Raw genomic sequence first — 15,590 nt, 5'->3', positions numbered from 1 at the left:
CTGTTGCTCTTCAACTTCGGCCTTCTCGAGGAAGAAGGCCTTCTGCTCTTCGGCGAGTTGCTCCCGCTCCTCTGCCAGGGACCGGAGAGCTTCCTGGTTGAGACCCCGGAGCTCCTCCGCGCGCTTCTCGATGTCCGCTCCCGCCTTCGCGACAAGCGCCTCGCGGGATTCCAGCTTGGCTTGCCGCGCGCGGTAGAGCGACAACAGCTTCCGCAGCAGCCGCTCCTCCTCAGGCTCGCTGCTGCTGCTGCTCGGCGCGTCAACCAGCGTCAGCCCAGCGGAGGCGAGCACCTCTCCGTCGAAGCTCTCTCCTTCGACCGGCTCCCTGGAGCTCGACGCCCAGGGGAGGTTGATGAAGACGCCATCGCCGGCCTTCAAGTAGACGCCTGGCTGGGGCTCTTCGGAGCCTGGCGCTGCGGCAGCGGCGGACGGGTCGGCGGTCGACGTAGCGCCTGGCGCTCCTGCGGCCTCAGGGCCGTCAGTGCGATCGCCAGACCCCTCGCCAGCTGCTGCGGCGGCAGCTTTGGCGGCCTCGTCGCCGGCGGGATCATCAGCGCCGCTGCTTCTTCAGTGGCAGCGGCGTCGTCGGCAGCAACCTCGGTCTCCATCGGCTCCGCAGCAGATGGGTCTGATGGCCGGAAAAGTGAGAAAAGTCAAGCAAATACCCAAAAAGAAGAAGAACCCAAGGGAAGCTTTGAAGAGAAGATTACCTGTACTGGGTTCGGCAGTCGTAGTCTCCGCCGCCGGGGGACGCTGGTGCTGTCCCTTGCCGGAGAACTCTCCCTTGCCGGAGGACTCTCCCTTGGCATTTCGGGGGCGGCCTCCGGGCGCTCCTGGTGGGGCTGCTCTGCTCCTACACAAACCAACAGTCAGATGTCAGCAAAGAAAGAGTATCCATGCGCGCCTAACAGCGGAAAGCGAACCATATACTTACGCTGGGGGCTGCTCTGGAGAACAGTTGCCGGGTCCGGCAAGGTTGTCTCGGACGCACCCCCTGCTGTCGCGGTGGGTTCGTCCTCGATGACAATCACCGGGACCTTGGCTCTCTTCGCTGCTCTCTGGGCCAGAGTCCTAAAAAGGAATAAGTTCAGAGTAAAGCAAATGAGATACAAGACAAAACAGCAAGAATTGAAGAACTACAAGTACAACAAGAGAATCTTACTCTTCTTCTTCCTCGTCGGAGCTGAACGCGGAGAAGTCGAAGTCCGGCTCACGTCCGGCGCGAGGAGGCGGAGGAGTAGTTTCCCTTGGCCGCTTGGCGGGAACAGTGGCGGTGGTCTGAGACGACCCCGCTCCGGCTGCCGCCGCGGCGTGAGAAGCGGCAGGAGCAGAAGCGGTGGTCCGGGTGGACCCCGCTCCAGTTGCCGCAGCAGCGTGAGGTGCTCCCGCCAACAGTACTTGCCGCGGTGGAGCGTGTCGGGCGGCGGCTACTGTTCACTCGCCCGCCGCCCCGCTACGTCCCCGGCCTTGCGGAGACGCCTTCTTGGTGGGGATGGAGGCTCTGCTTGCGGCGAGCTGCCTGAAGATGAGGAGGAAGAGGAGTTGATCTCCAGCGAGCCGCTCGTATCCTCGGCGGGCTCGCTCGACTCGTCATGCCCGGCAAGCTCTTTCTCGCCGGCTGCCCTCTCGCTCGGCACGGCTTGCCGCCTCTGCTGCCTCTGCCTCCTCCACGGTGAATCCAAATTCGCCCGCGGCTGCGGCTGCCGCCGCCTCTTCCAGCCTAGTGGCGATGCGTGTCATCTCCGCATCGGTGGTGTCGCGGGTGAGGCTATCCTTTTCGTCGGAGCGGACCGGCACTTCTACCAAGCCGTCAAAGAACTCCTGCACGACGTCGTCTGCAGGCTCTTGCCAAGTTGGGACAATTCCATGCGAATCGCACAGCGGCATCATTGCACGGATGCGGTCGAGCGCGGAGTTGTTGCACAGCGGAACGACACCCTTCGGCAACCTGAACACTTCGGGATGTTGAGGGTCGTACTTGAACAGCTCCTGGAGCATCGCGTTAAGCTCCAGAACAGTGAAGTTGAAGTTGAGGCCCGGACGCAGCCTCATGATATCCGCCGCATTCTTGAATTCCCAGGCGGGTCTCCCCGTTCCTGCAGGGGGGCGATGCGGCGGCGAAGAAAATCTGCGCCAACAGCGCCTACAGTGAGCCCGGCAAGCCTGAGGCGTTGGATCCGGGTGACGGCAATCTTCAGCCTATCGTCTTCCGGGGCCACGTCACTCCAATCGCTGCCGCGTGCTACTGGGGCTTGGCGCCGGGCGGTAAACGGCTGCGGGTTCTCCTCGACAATCCAGCACCAGTCTGCTCTCCATTCCTCCCACTTGCCGCGGAACTCTCCCTCCAGATAAGTGTCCTTCTTGCCGGCCCTCGAGATCCAGGCGATTCCGCCGGATAAAGGCTCTCCTCTCTCTACTCGGGGCATAAAGAAGTGGCGAAAAAGGGCTACATTGGGATAGACTCCGACAAAGTTTTCGCAGAGATGTGCGAAAACTGCCATGGTCAGAACAGCATTGGGGGTGAAGTCAAGGAGGCGGAACCCGTAGGTGTTCATAATATCGCAGAAAAACTCAGAGAAGGGCGGGCAGAGCCCGCAGTAGAAGAACAAGGCGAAGAAAGGATATCCGTTTGGAGCCATTTTCCAAGCGGCGGCTGGAAGTACCTTCGTGCGCGGATGCGCTCGCGTCTCCGTCGACCAGAAGAGGTAGTAATTCTCCCTCAGCTCCCTCGCGGCGAGCTTGGGGGGAAGATTGCCCGCTCCTTTCGCAGCGCCGCAAGCCGCTGCGCCTCGGTCGACTTCACAACCTTCCCTTTGTCGGCTCTCGGAGCCATGGCGGAAGTGGTGGAGGAGGTCGACGGCGTTGGTGGTGCTGGTGGCGATGGGGGGCGGGGCGCTGCTCTCTTTCAGCTTTGGGAAGACGAGGGAGCGGCGGAGGTTTCCGAGATTGGAGTAGCAACCGGCGAATGGGCGAACTACCCCTGTTTCCCATGCTTATAAAGAGGGAGGGGGCGGACGTTCCGCCTTTCCGAATAAAGAAACCACCCACGATCTCTCCCACGACGCCGCATTCAACGCGTGCCGTTCGGGGAGGGCGCGGTGGATACGGGGAGAGATACGGCGTAACCCAGGCCGCGCGTGCCCGTGCCCTGTTTTGGGCCTGGCCCAACAGCGCTCGGCACCGTGTATGGCCCAGGCCCGGGGGCTCCTGTCGGTGTACTAGAGTAGGGGTACCCTAGTATCCCGAACTTGTGCACGGGCAGTCGCAGCATCCCGCGGCAAGGCTTGCCGGGTGACCGCCAAGGTCCTCCGTGGTTCCTTTGGAGCCATTCAAGAACAAAGTATCCAAGCCAAGGAGACAAGACCCCGGCAAGAGGAGCTTGCCGGGAAGGCCAACCAAGGCATCTCCAAGGAACTTGCCGCGACGCGCCACGCGTCCCGGCAAGGCCCGGTGAGCGACAAGCTCCCGGACGCGACAAGACAACGACCGCGGCAAGCCACCACTCTGTGTCCGCGCTCCAGCACATCCACCAACGTGTCGCTCTGGGACCCTTCCAGGCGTACGTGGCGGGAGGCTGTGCAGCCAGCGGTGCGCGGTGGCAAGCGGCGCTGACAAGATTGCCATCGTGGCGAGCGGTGGCGTCCCTGACGGTCCCTTTTGCACTATTTAGGCGACGCAGACGGGCATTTAATGCCCTTGTCCCCTGCCGTCAGGGTTAGGTATGATACACTGTAGCAGGTAGCTGTACCAACCGCAACACCTTTCCATTTTTACCCTTGTCTACGTTGCCACCTGTCGGTGACCCCTTGAGCATATAAAAGGAGGCCCATGCGCAACGTGGAGGGGGGAGGAAGAGAACACTCACGCTCGGTCTCGTTAGCTGCTGGGGTGTACTGTAGCACTCCGCGCTCCCGAGCAAGAACTCAATACAAACCACAAAGCAGGAGTAGGGTTTTACGCATCCGTGCGGCCCGAACCTGGGTAAACTGCTCGTGTGCTTCGCCTCGATCCGCTCTTCGTGCGACCCTCGCCCCCGCCGAACCGAAAGGGACTCGGTCCGCCGGTCCCATAGGTGCTCGTGGATTTAGTCCCCCGACATATCATATCTTTCAGATCTCACTCTCGTAAGTGGCCTTATAGGGATTGACAACCCCTATTTGCATTGGTTGCAAGGATTTATTTGTTTTGTGCAGGTACGAGGGACTCGTTCATAGCCTCCTACTGGATTAATACCTTGGTTACCCAGTTTTTACTATGCATTAGTTTCACCCTCAAAGATTGCATGAGTAGGATTGGGAACATGTGGTTATGCTATGTAGTTCATGTGGTAGGAACCTATGACCTTTGATCACCCCGGGAATATTCGTTATATCATATATTGCTTAGCCATGCTCGTAGACGGGGATTGGTATGTGTGATCCATGCAAGTTGCGAGAGATAATAATTTTGGGACAACATAAGGTGGCAACTTTAATACACATCTGGGTGGATTGTTTGGGGCACCTGGAGAAACCAGTGCTTGCCCAAGGGGAATCCCGGAGTACCCGTGTGATTACCCTAGGTCCGCCACCCAGGCTCAAAGGGATCATAATTGTTGGAAATATGCCCTAGAGGCAATAATAAAGATTTATTATTATATTTTCTTGTTCATGATAATTGTCTTTATTCATGCTATAATTGTGTTATCCGGAAATCGTTAATACCATGTGTGAATAATAGCACCAACATGTCCCTAGTAAGCCTCTAGTTGACTAGCTCGTGATCAACAGATAGTCATGGTTTCCTGACTAGACATTGGATGTCATTTGATAAACGAGATCACATCATTAGAGAATGATGTGATGGACAAGACCCAATCCTAAAATAGCACTAGATCGTATAGTTCGTTTGCTAGTTTTTCCAATGTCAAGTATCCTTTCCTTGACATGAGATCGTGTAACTCCCGGATACCGTAGGTGCTTTGGGTGTACAAACGTCACAAGTAACTGGAGTGACTATAAAGTAGCTACGGGTATCTTCCGAAAGTGTCTGTTGGGTTGACCATGGATCAAGACTGGGATTTGTCACTCCGTATGACGGAGAGGTTATCTCTGGCCCACTCGTTAATGCATCATCATAATGAGCTCAAAGTGACCAAGTTGTCTGGTCACGGGATCATGCATTATGGACGAGTAAAGTGACTTGCGGTAACGAGATTGAACGAGTATTGGATTCCGACGATCGATCTCGGGCAAAGTAACATACCGATTGACAAAGGGAATTGTATACGGGGTTGCTTGAATCCTCCACATCATGGTTCATCTGATGAGATCATCGAGGAGCATGTGGGAGCCAACATGGGTATCCAGATCCCGCTGTTGGTTATTGACCGGAGAGCCGTCTCGGTCATGTCTACATGTCTCCCGAACCCGTAGGGTCTACACACTTAAGGTTCAGTGACGCTAGGGTTGTAGAGATATGAATATGCAGTAACCCGAAAGTTTTTCAGAGTCCCGGATGATATCCTGGACGTCACGAGGAGTTCCGGAATGGTCCGGAGGTGAAGAATTATATATAGGAAGTGCAATTTCGGCCATCGGGAGAGTTTCGAGGTCACCGGTATTGTACCGGGACCACCGGAAGGGTCCCGGGGGTCCACCGGGTGGGGCCACCCATCCCGGAGGGCCCCATGGGCCAAAGTGGGGAGGGGAACCAGCCCATAGTGGGCTGGTGCGCCCTCCTAGGCCCACCCCATGCGCCTAGGGTTGGAACCCTAGGGGTGGGGGGGCGCCCCACCTTGCCTTGGGGGCTACTCCACCCTTGGCCGCCGCCCCCCTAGGAGATCCCATCTCCTAGGGCCGGCGCCCCCCCTAGGGGAGCCTATATAAAGGGGGGAGGGAGGGGGCAGCCATACCTTGAGTCTTGGCGCCTCCCTCTCCCCTGCTACACCTCTCTCTTTCGCAGTATACGGCAAAGCCCTGCTACTGTGACGCCCTGCATCCACCACCACGCCGTCGTGCTGCTGGATCTTCATCAACCTCTCCTCCCCCCTTGTTGGATCAAGAAGGAGGAGACGTCACGCTGACCGTACGTGTGTTGAACACGGAGGTGCCGTTCGTTCGGCGCTAGGATCTCCGGTGATTTGGATCACCTTGAGTACGTCTTTGAACGCTTCCGCACGTGATCTACAAAGGTATGTAGATGCAATCCAATCACTCGTTGCTAGATGAACTCATAGATGGATCTTGGTGAAACCGTAGGAAAATTTTTGTTTTCTGCAACGTTCCCCAAAAGTGGCATCATGAGCTAGGTCTATGCGTAGTTCTCTTGCACGAGTAGAACACAATTTGTTGTGGGCGTTGATGTTGTCAACTTTCTTGCCGCTACTAGTCTTATCTTGCTTCAACGGTATTGTGGAATGAGGCGGCCCGGACCAACCTTACACGTACGCTTACGTGAGACCGGTTCCACCGACTGACATGCACTAGTTGCATAAGGTGGCTAGCGGGTGTCTGTCTCTCCCACTTTAGTCGGATCGGATTCGATGAAAAGGGTCCTTATGAAGGGTAAATAGAAATTGACATATCACGTTGTGGTTTTGGCGTAGGTAAGAAACGTTCTTGCTAGAAACATATAGCAGTCATGTAAAAAATTTGCAACAACAATTAGAGGACGTCTAACTTGTTTTTGCAGCATGTGCCATGTGATGTGATATGGCCAAAATGATGTGATGAATGATATATGTGATGTATGAGATTGATCATGTTCTTGTAATAGGAATCACGACTTGCATCTCGATGAGTATGACAACTGGCAGGAGCCATACGAGTTGTCTTAATTTATTTATGACCTGCGTATCAACATCAACGTCATGTAATTACTTTACTTTATTGCTAAACCGTTAGCCATAGTAGTAGAAGTAATAGTTGGTGAGACAACTTCATGAAGACACGATGATGGAGATCATGATGTTGGAGATCATGGTGTCATGCCGGTGACGATGATGATCATGGCGCCCCGAAGTTGAAGACCAAAAGGAGCAAAATGATATTGGCGATATCATGTCACTATTTGATTGCATGTGATGTTTATCATGTTTTACATATTATTTGCTTAGAACGACGGTAGCTTAAATAAGATAATCCCTCGCAATAATTTCAAGAAAGTGTTCGCCCTAACTGTGCACTGTTGCGAAGGTTCGTTGTTTCGAAGCACCACGTGATGATCGGGTGTGATAGATTCTAATGTTCGAATACAACGGGTGTAAGCCAGAGTTACACACGCAATACACTTAGGTTGGCTTGACGAGCTTAGCATGTACAGACATGGCCTCGGAACGCGGAAGACCGAAAGGTCGAACATGAGTCGTATAAAAGATACGATCAACATGAAGATGTTCACCAATGATGACTAGTCAGTCTCACGTGATGATCGGACACGACCTAGTTGATTCGGATCATGTATCACTTAGATGACTAGAGGGATGTCAATCTGAGTGGGAGTTCATTAAATAATTTGATTAGATGAACTTAATTATCATGAACATAGTCTAAAACTTTGCAATATGTCTTGTAGATCAAATGGCCCACACTAATGTTGCCCTCAACTTCAACGCGTTCCTAGAGAAAACCAAGCTGAAAGACGATGGTAGCAACTACACGGACTGGGTCCGTAACCTGAGGATTATCCTCATAGCTGCCAAGAAAGCATATGTCCTTGAAGCACCGCTAGGTGATGCACCTGTTTTCCCAGCAACTCAAGACGTTATTAACGCCTGGCAGTCGCGTAGTGATGATTACTCCCTGGTTCAGTGCAGCATGATTTACAGCTTAGAACCGGGGCTCCAAAAGCGTTTTGAGCAGCACGGAGCATATGAGATGTTCCAAGAGCTGAAAATGGTTTTCCAAGCTCATGCCCGGGTCGAGAGATATGAAGTCCTTGACAAGTTCTACAGTTGTAAGATGGAGGAGAATAGTTCTGTCAGCGAGCACATACTCAAAATGTCTGTGCTGCATAACCGCTTGTCTCAGCTAGGAGTTAATCTCCCGGATGATGCGGTCATTGACAGAATCCTTCAGTCGCTCCCACCTAGCTACAGGAGCTTTGTGATGAACTTCAATATGCAGGGGATGGAAAATACCATTCCCGAGGTATATTCAATGCTGAAATCAGCGGAGGTGGAAATCAAAAAGGAACATCAAGTGTTGATGGTGAATAAAACCACTAAGTTCAAGAAAGGCAAGGGTAAAAAGAACTTCAAGAAGGACGGCAAGGGAGTTGCCGCGCCCGGTAAGCAAGCTGCCAGGAAGAAGTCAAAGAATGGACCCAAGCCTGAGACTGAGTGCTTTTATTGCAAGGGAAACAGTCACTGGAAGCGGAACTGCCCCAAGTACTTAGCGGATAAGAAGGCCGGCAATACCAAAGGTATATATGATATACATGTTATTGATGTGTACCTTACCAGCGCTCGTAGTAGCTCCTGGGTATTTGATACCGGTGTAGTTGCTCATATTTCTAACTCAAAACAGGAACTGCGGAATAAACGTAGACTGGCGAAGGACGAGGTGACGATGCGCGTCGGGAATGGTTCCAAGGTCGATGTGATCGCCGTCGGCACGCTACCTCTGCATTTACCTATGGGATTAGTTTTAAACCTCAATAATTGTTATTTAGTACCAGCTTTGAGCATGAACATTGTATCTGGATCTCGTTTAATGCGAGATGGCTACTCATTTAAATCTGAGAATAATGGTTGTTCTATTTATATGAGAGACATGTTTTATGGTCATGCCCCGTTGGTCAATGGTTTATTCTTATTTAATCTCGAACGTGATGTTACACACATTCATAGTGTGAATGCCAAAAGATGTAAGGTTGATAATGATGTCCCACATACTTGTGGCACTGCCGCCTTGGTCACATTGGTGTCAAACGCATGAAGAAACTCCATGCAGATGGACTTTTGGAGTCTCTTGATTATGAATCATTTGACACGTGCGAACCATGCCTCATGCGTAAAATGACCAAGACTCTGTTCTCCGGAACAATGGAGCGAGCAACAAACTTATTGGAAATCATACATACTGATGTGTGCGGTCCAATGAGCGTTGAGGATCGCGGTGGCTATCGTTATGTTCTCACCCTCACTGATGACTTGAGTAGATATGGGTATGTCTACTTAATGAAACACAAGTCTGAGACCTTTGAAAAGTTCAAGGAATTTCAGAGTGAGGTTGAGAATCAACGTGACAGGAAAATCAAGTTCTTATGATCAGATCGTGGGGGAGAATATTTGAGTCACGAATTTGGCACGCACTTAAGGAAATGTGGAATAATTTCACAACTCATGCCGCCTGGAACACCACAGCGTAATGGTGTGTCCGAACGTCGTAATCGCACCCTATTGGATATGGTACGATCTATGATGTCTCTTACCGATCTACCGCTATCATTTTGGGGTTATGCTATAGAGACTGCCGCATTCACTTTAAATAGGGCTCCTTCGAAATCCGTTGAGACGACACCGTATGAATTATGGTTTGGCAAGAAACCTAAGCTGTCATTTCTGAAAGTTTGGGGATGCGATGCTTATGTCAAGAAACTTCAACCTGAAAAGCTCGAACCCAAATCGGAAAAATGCGTCTTCATAGGATACCCTAAAGAAACTATTGGGTATACCTTCTATCTTAGATCCGAAGGCAAGACCTTTGTTGCCACGAATGGATCCTTTCTAGAGAAAGAGTTTCTCTTGAAAGAAGTAAGTGGGAGGAAAGTATAACTTGATGAAGTATTGCCTCTTGAACCGGAGAGTGGCGCAGCTCAAGAAATTGTTCCTGAGGTGTCTGCACCGACTAGGGAGGAAGTTAATGATGATGATCATGAAACTTCAGATCAAGTTGCTAATGAACTTCGAAGGTCCACAAGGACGCGTTCTGCACCAGAGTGGTACGGCACCCCTGTCCTGGAAATCATGTTGTTGGACAATGGTGAACCTTCGAACTATGAAGAAGCGATGGCGGGCCCAGATTCCGACAAATGGCTGGAAGCCATGAAATCCGAGATAGGATCCATGTATGAAAATGAAGTATGGACTTTGACTGACTTGCCCGTTGATCGGCGAGCCATAGAAAATAAATGGATCTTTAAGAAGAAGACAGACACGGATGGTAATGTGACCATCTATAAAGCTCGGCTTGTCGCTAAGGGTTATCGACAAGTTCAAGGGGTTGACTACGATGAGACTTTCTCACCTGTAGCGAAGCTGAAGTCCGTCCGAATCATGCTAGCAATAGTCGCATTCTATGATTATGAGATATGGCAAATGGACGTCAAAACGTCATTCCTTAATGATTTCCTTAAGGAAGAATTGTATATGATGCACCCGGAAGGTTTTGTCGATCCTAAGAATGCTGACAAGGTGTGCAAGCTCCAACGCTCAATCTATGGGCTAGTGCAAGCATCTCGGAGTTGGAACATTCGTTTTGATGAGATGATCAAAGCGTTTGGGTTTACGCAGACTTATGGAGAAGCCTGCGTTTACAAGAAAGTGAGTGGGAGCTCCGTAGCATTTCTCATATTGTATGTGGATGACATACTATTGATGGGAAATGATATAGAATTCTTGGAAAGCATAAAGGCCTACTTGAACAAGTGTTTTTCAATGAAGGACCTTGGAGAAGCTGCTTATATATTAGGCATCATGATCTATAGAGATAGATCGAGACGCCTCATTGCTCCTTCACAAAGTACATACCTTGACAAGATATTGAAGAAATTCAATATGGATCAGTCCAAGAAGGGGTTCTTGCCTGTATTACAAGGTGTGAGATTGAGCACAACTCAATGCCCGACCATGGCAGAAGATAGAGAAAAGATGAGTGTCGTCCCCTATGCCTCGGCCATAGGGTCTATCATGTATGCCATGCTGTGTACAAGACCTGATGTAAACCTTGCCGTAAGTTTGGTAGGAAGGTACCAAAGTAATCCCGGCATGGAACATTGGACAGCGGTCAAGAATTATCCTGAAGTACCTGAAAAGTACTAAGGATATGTTTCTCATTTATGGAGGTGACGAAGAGCTCGTCGTAAAGGGTTACGTCGATGCTAGCTTCAACACAGATCTGGATGACTCCAAGTCACAAACCGGATACGTGTATATTTTGAATGGTGGGGCAGTCAGCTGGTGCAGTTGCAAGCAAAGCGTCGTGGCGGGATCTACATGTGAAGCGGAGTACATGGCAGCCTCGGAGGCAGCACATGAAGCAATCTGGATGAAGGAGTTCATTACCGACCTAGGAGTTATTCCCAATGCGTCGGGCCCGATGACTCTCTTCTGTGACAACACTGGAGCCATTGCCCTTGCCAAGGAGCCCAGGTTTCACAAGAAGACCAGGCATATCAAGCGTCGCTTCAACTCCATTCGTGAAAATGTTCAAAATGGAGACATAGATATTTGTAAAGTGCATACGGACCTGAATGTCGCAGATCCGTTGACTAAACCTCTTCCACGAGCAAAACATGATCAACACCAGAACTCTATGGGTGTTCGATTCATCACAATGTAACTAGATTATTGACTCTAGTGCAAGTGGGAGATTGTTGGAAATATGCCCTAGAGGCAATAATAAAATGGTTATTATTATATTTCCTTGTTCATGATAATTGTCTATTGTTCATGCTATAATTGTTATCCGGAAATCGTAATACATGTGTGAATACATAGACCACAACATGTCCCTAGTGAACCTCTAGTTGACTAGCTCGTTGATCAATAGATGGTTACGGTTTCCTGACATGGACATTGGATGTCGTTGATAACGGGATCACATCATTAGGAGAATGATGTGATGGACAAGACCCAATCCTAAGCCTAGCACAAGATCGTGTAGTTCGTATGCTAAAGCTTTTCTAATGTCAAGTATCATTTCCTTAGACCATGAGATTGTGCAACTCCCGGATACCGTAGGAGTGCTTTGGGTGTGCCAAACGTCACAACGTAACTGGGTGGCTATAAAGGTACACTACAGGTATCTCCGAAAGTGTCTGTTGGGTTGGCACGAATCGAGACTGGGATTTGTCACTCGTGTAACACCCACGATGCGGCTATATCTCCCACGTGTCAGAGCACGACTTAGAGGCATAACCGCATAGTAGGCATGTCGCAAGAGGGGTAATCTTTACACATCCCATGTACTGAATAAGAAAGGGATAAGGAGTTGGCTTACAATCGCCACTTCACTCAATACATAAATATAGCATTACAACATCCAGAATACAATCAAGGTCCGACTACGGAACCAAATAAAGAAAGGCAACCCCAAATGCATAGATCCCCGATTGCCCCAACTGGGCTCCTCTACTGATCGCCCAGAAAAGACACATAGTAACGTCCCGAATCCTCGTCGAACTCCCACTTGAGTTCGGTCGCGTCCCCTGCACTGGCATCATCGGCACCTGCATCTGGTTTTGGAAGTAATCTATGAGTCACAGGGACTCGGCAATCTCACACCCTCGCGATCAAGACTATTTAACTTTATGGGTAGGAAAAGGTAGTGAGGCAGAGCTGCAGCAAGCACTAGCATATATGGTGGCTAACTTACGCAAATGAGAGCGAGAAGAGAAGCAAAGCTCGGTCGAGAAGCTATAATGATCAAGAAGTGATCCTGAAACTACTTACGTTCAAGCATAACACGAGACCATGTTCGCTTTCCGGACTCCGCCGGAAAGAGACCATCACGGCTACACACACGGTTGATTCATTTTAATTAAGTTAAGTTTCAAGTTTTCTACAATCGGACATTAACAAATTCCCATCTGCCCATAACCACGGGCACGGCTTTCGAAAGTTCAAAACCCTGCAGGGGTGTCCCAACTTAGCCTATCACAAGCTCTCACGGTCAACGAAGGATATTCCTTCTCCCAGGACGACCCGGTCAGACTCGGAATCCCGGTTACAAGACATTTTGACAATGGTAAAACAAGACCAGCAAAGCCGCCCGATGTGCTGAAAAATGCCGATAGGAGTCGCACGTATCTCGTTCTCAGGGCACACCGGATGAGACATCCTACGAGTAAAACCAAACCTCAAGTTGCCCCGAGGTGGCCCCGCAGTCTACTCGGTTCGGACCAACACTCAGAGGAGCACTGGCCCAGGGGGGTTTAAAATAAAGATGAGCCTTGAGTCCGCGGAACCCAAGGGAAAAAGGCTTAGGTGGCAAATGGTAAAACCAAGGTCGGGCCTTGCTAGAGGAGTTTTATTCAAAGCGAACTGTCAAGGGGTTCCCATAACACCCAACCGCGTAAGGAACGCAAAATCAAGGAACATAACACCGGTATGACGGAAACTAGGGCGGCAAGAGTGGAACAAAACACCAGGCATAAGGCCGAGCCTTCCACCCTTTACCAAGTATATAGAGCATTAAAGTAACAAGATATAATAATGATATCCCAACAATAAACATGTTCCAACAAGGAACAAACTCCAATCTTCACCTGCATCTAGCAACGCTATAAGAGGGGCTGAGCAAAGCGGTAACATAGCCAAACAACGGTTTGCTAGGACAAGGTGGGTTATTGGTTTGACATGGAAATATGGGAGGCATGATAAAGCAAGTGGTAGGTATCGCGGCATAGCAATAGAGCGAACAGCTAGCAAGCAAAGATAGAAGTGATTTCGAGGGTATGGTCATCTTGTCTGCAAAGTTCTCCGAGTTGCCGTAAGCTTGATCCTCGTAAGTGTACTCAACGGGTTCCTCAATCATGTAATCATCTCCCGGCTCTACCCAAAGCAAGATCACAAGCAAAAGAAACCACAATCAACCACGGTGCAATGCGCAAGCAACATGACGCAAAACATGACATGATATGCGGGATGTGATATGCAATGCATATGCGTGCTCCGGAATGAAAAGATTGAACCAGGCCTCAACTTGGCAAACCAAGTGTGCCTCTGGAAAGATGAGTTGATTTCGGTCGAAATCGATATAAAGATCACCGGAATCGGATGCACGGTTTGCAAATGGCAAGCAAAACGATAATGGCACAATTCTGTGATTAACAGCACGATGCCATCTAGAATGCAACAAGAAACTAAGCTATTGCACTCTAACATAACAACAAAGCACACGGCAATGATCTACTCAAGATGCTTGACAAAAGATGAACACTGAGCTACGGCTAAAACACACAAGATCAGGATCAAACAAGCATGGCAAAAGTGCAAAAGATATCAGCATCACACACTTAGTGAAAATACTAACATGACAGGATTTAACATCAGGAAGCAATGTTTAGAGCAAGTAAACAACATGTTACAGGATCGTATCATAGCAAACAAAGGCATGGCATGAATCTACTCAAAGCATAGAACAAAAGTCCCTTACTGACCATAAGCCAAAAGGGCACAGAAAATATGATGGAGCCCATGTAAACATAGCAAGTTTCATTAACAGATTCAGACTTAGCAGAAAACTGGACATGGCAAAAACAGAATTATGAAGGCCTCTTTGCGAGCTCGATTCACTCACCACAAGGCATTGCATGACAAGCTAAGCATACTACCAGCAAGAAGACATGTTCATGAAGCTAACCAAAGCAATAAAAAGCCCATAGCATGCATGGATCAACTACCACAACCTTGGCAAAATTGACTAACACGTAAACAATCTGCCAGGAACATTTTATAACAAAAGTAGAGCAAGATTGAGTCATGCTAGGGCACTACATAAATGCAAACAGGGGCTTCCTTACTGAAGATACTCAAAACAAGCATGGATCTCACTGTAGCAACATGAATACATGGCATAAAAAATAACAGCAGGGAAATGACAGTGAAATTCTAAGTCTCTGAAATCAGCAATATTACGAGAGCTACTTTGCATGCTTGTGCTAGTCACCACATTGATAACAAAAATACATGGCATACACCCCTGTAAAGATGGCATGGCATAGCCCAAAACACATGTAGAGCTCAAGTCCATATGCAGCACACAATAAATGTAGCAAAAATGACAAATGCTCATACTCTGCTAACAAACAGGAACTAACATTTTATAGCACTCTTGCATCAACAATTTGGGCATCAAGATGGACTCAAACAAGCAGGTCACAATGGAACAAAATTAAGAGCACATCATGATGAACATTTTGATATATGGCACGCACAAAATGGAGCAGCATGCAACAAGTTATGGCATGATGAACAGGGCTTCGGAATGCAAAAAATAAAAGACTTGGTGGAATTTCGAAGTCAACCCTAGGGATTGCTGGATCTGGATCTGGACGGCACGGAGCCCGAGGTTCACCGGAGTGCTTCCCGCCAGAATCGAATACAAGGCGGTGGCCGGAGTTGGAGGGGCTTGCCGGTGAGAGGAAGACACGGCCGGAGTCGTCGCCGGACTCGTCGGAGGAGGTGCGGTGAGGAGGCAGGGGTGGCGTCGCGGTCGCCGGAGTAGCAGGTGCGGGCGGTGAACGGGCGACGCCGGCGATGCCGGGCGGCGCGGTTGCGGGTGCTCGGCTCGGAGGCGGCGGCGCTCGCGGCTCGGCGGCTCGGCGCCTCGGGAGACGGCGGCGGCGGGATGGGCTCGTGTGGGCCAGATCGTGGACCGCGGGCC

This window comes from Triticum urartu, chromosome 6, assembly GCF_003073215.2.
Source record: "Triticum urartu cultivar G1812 chromosome 6, Tu2.1, whole genome shotgun sequence".
NCBI classification, from domain to species: domain Eukaryota; kingdom Viridiplantae; phylum Streptophyta; class Magnoliopsida; order Poales; family Poaceae; genus Triticum; species Triticum urartu.
Note: the sequence above shows the minus strand (reverse complement) of the source record.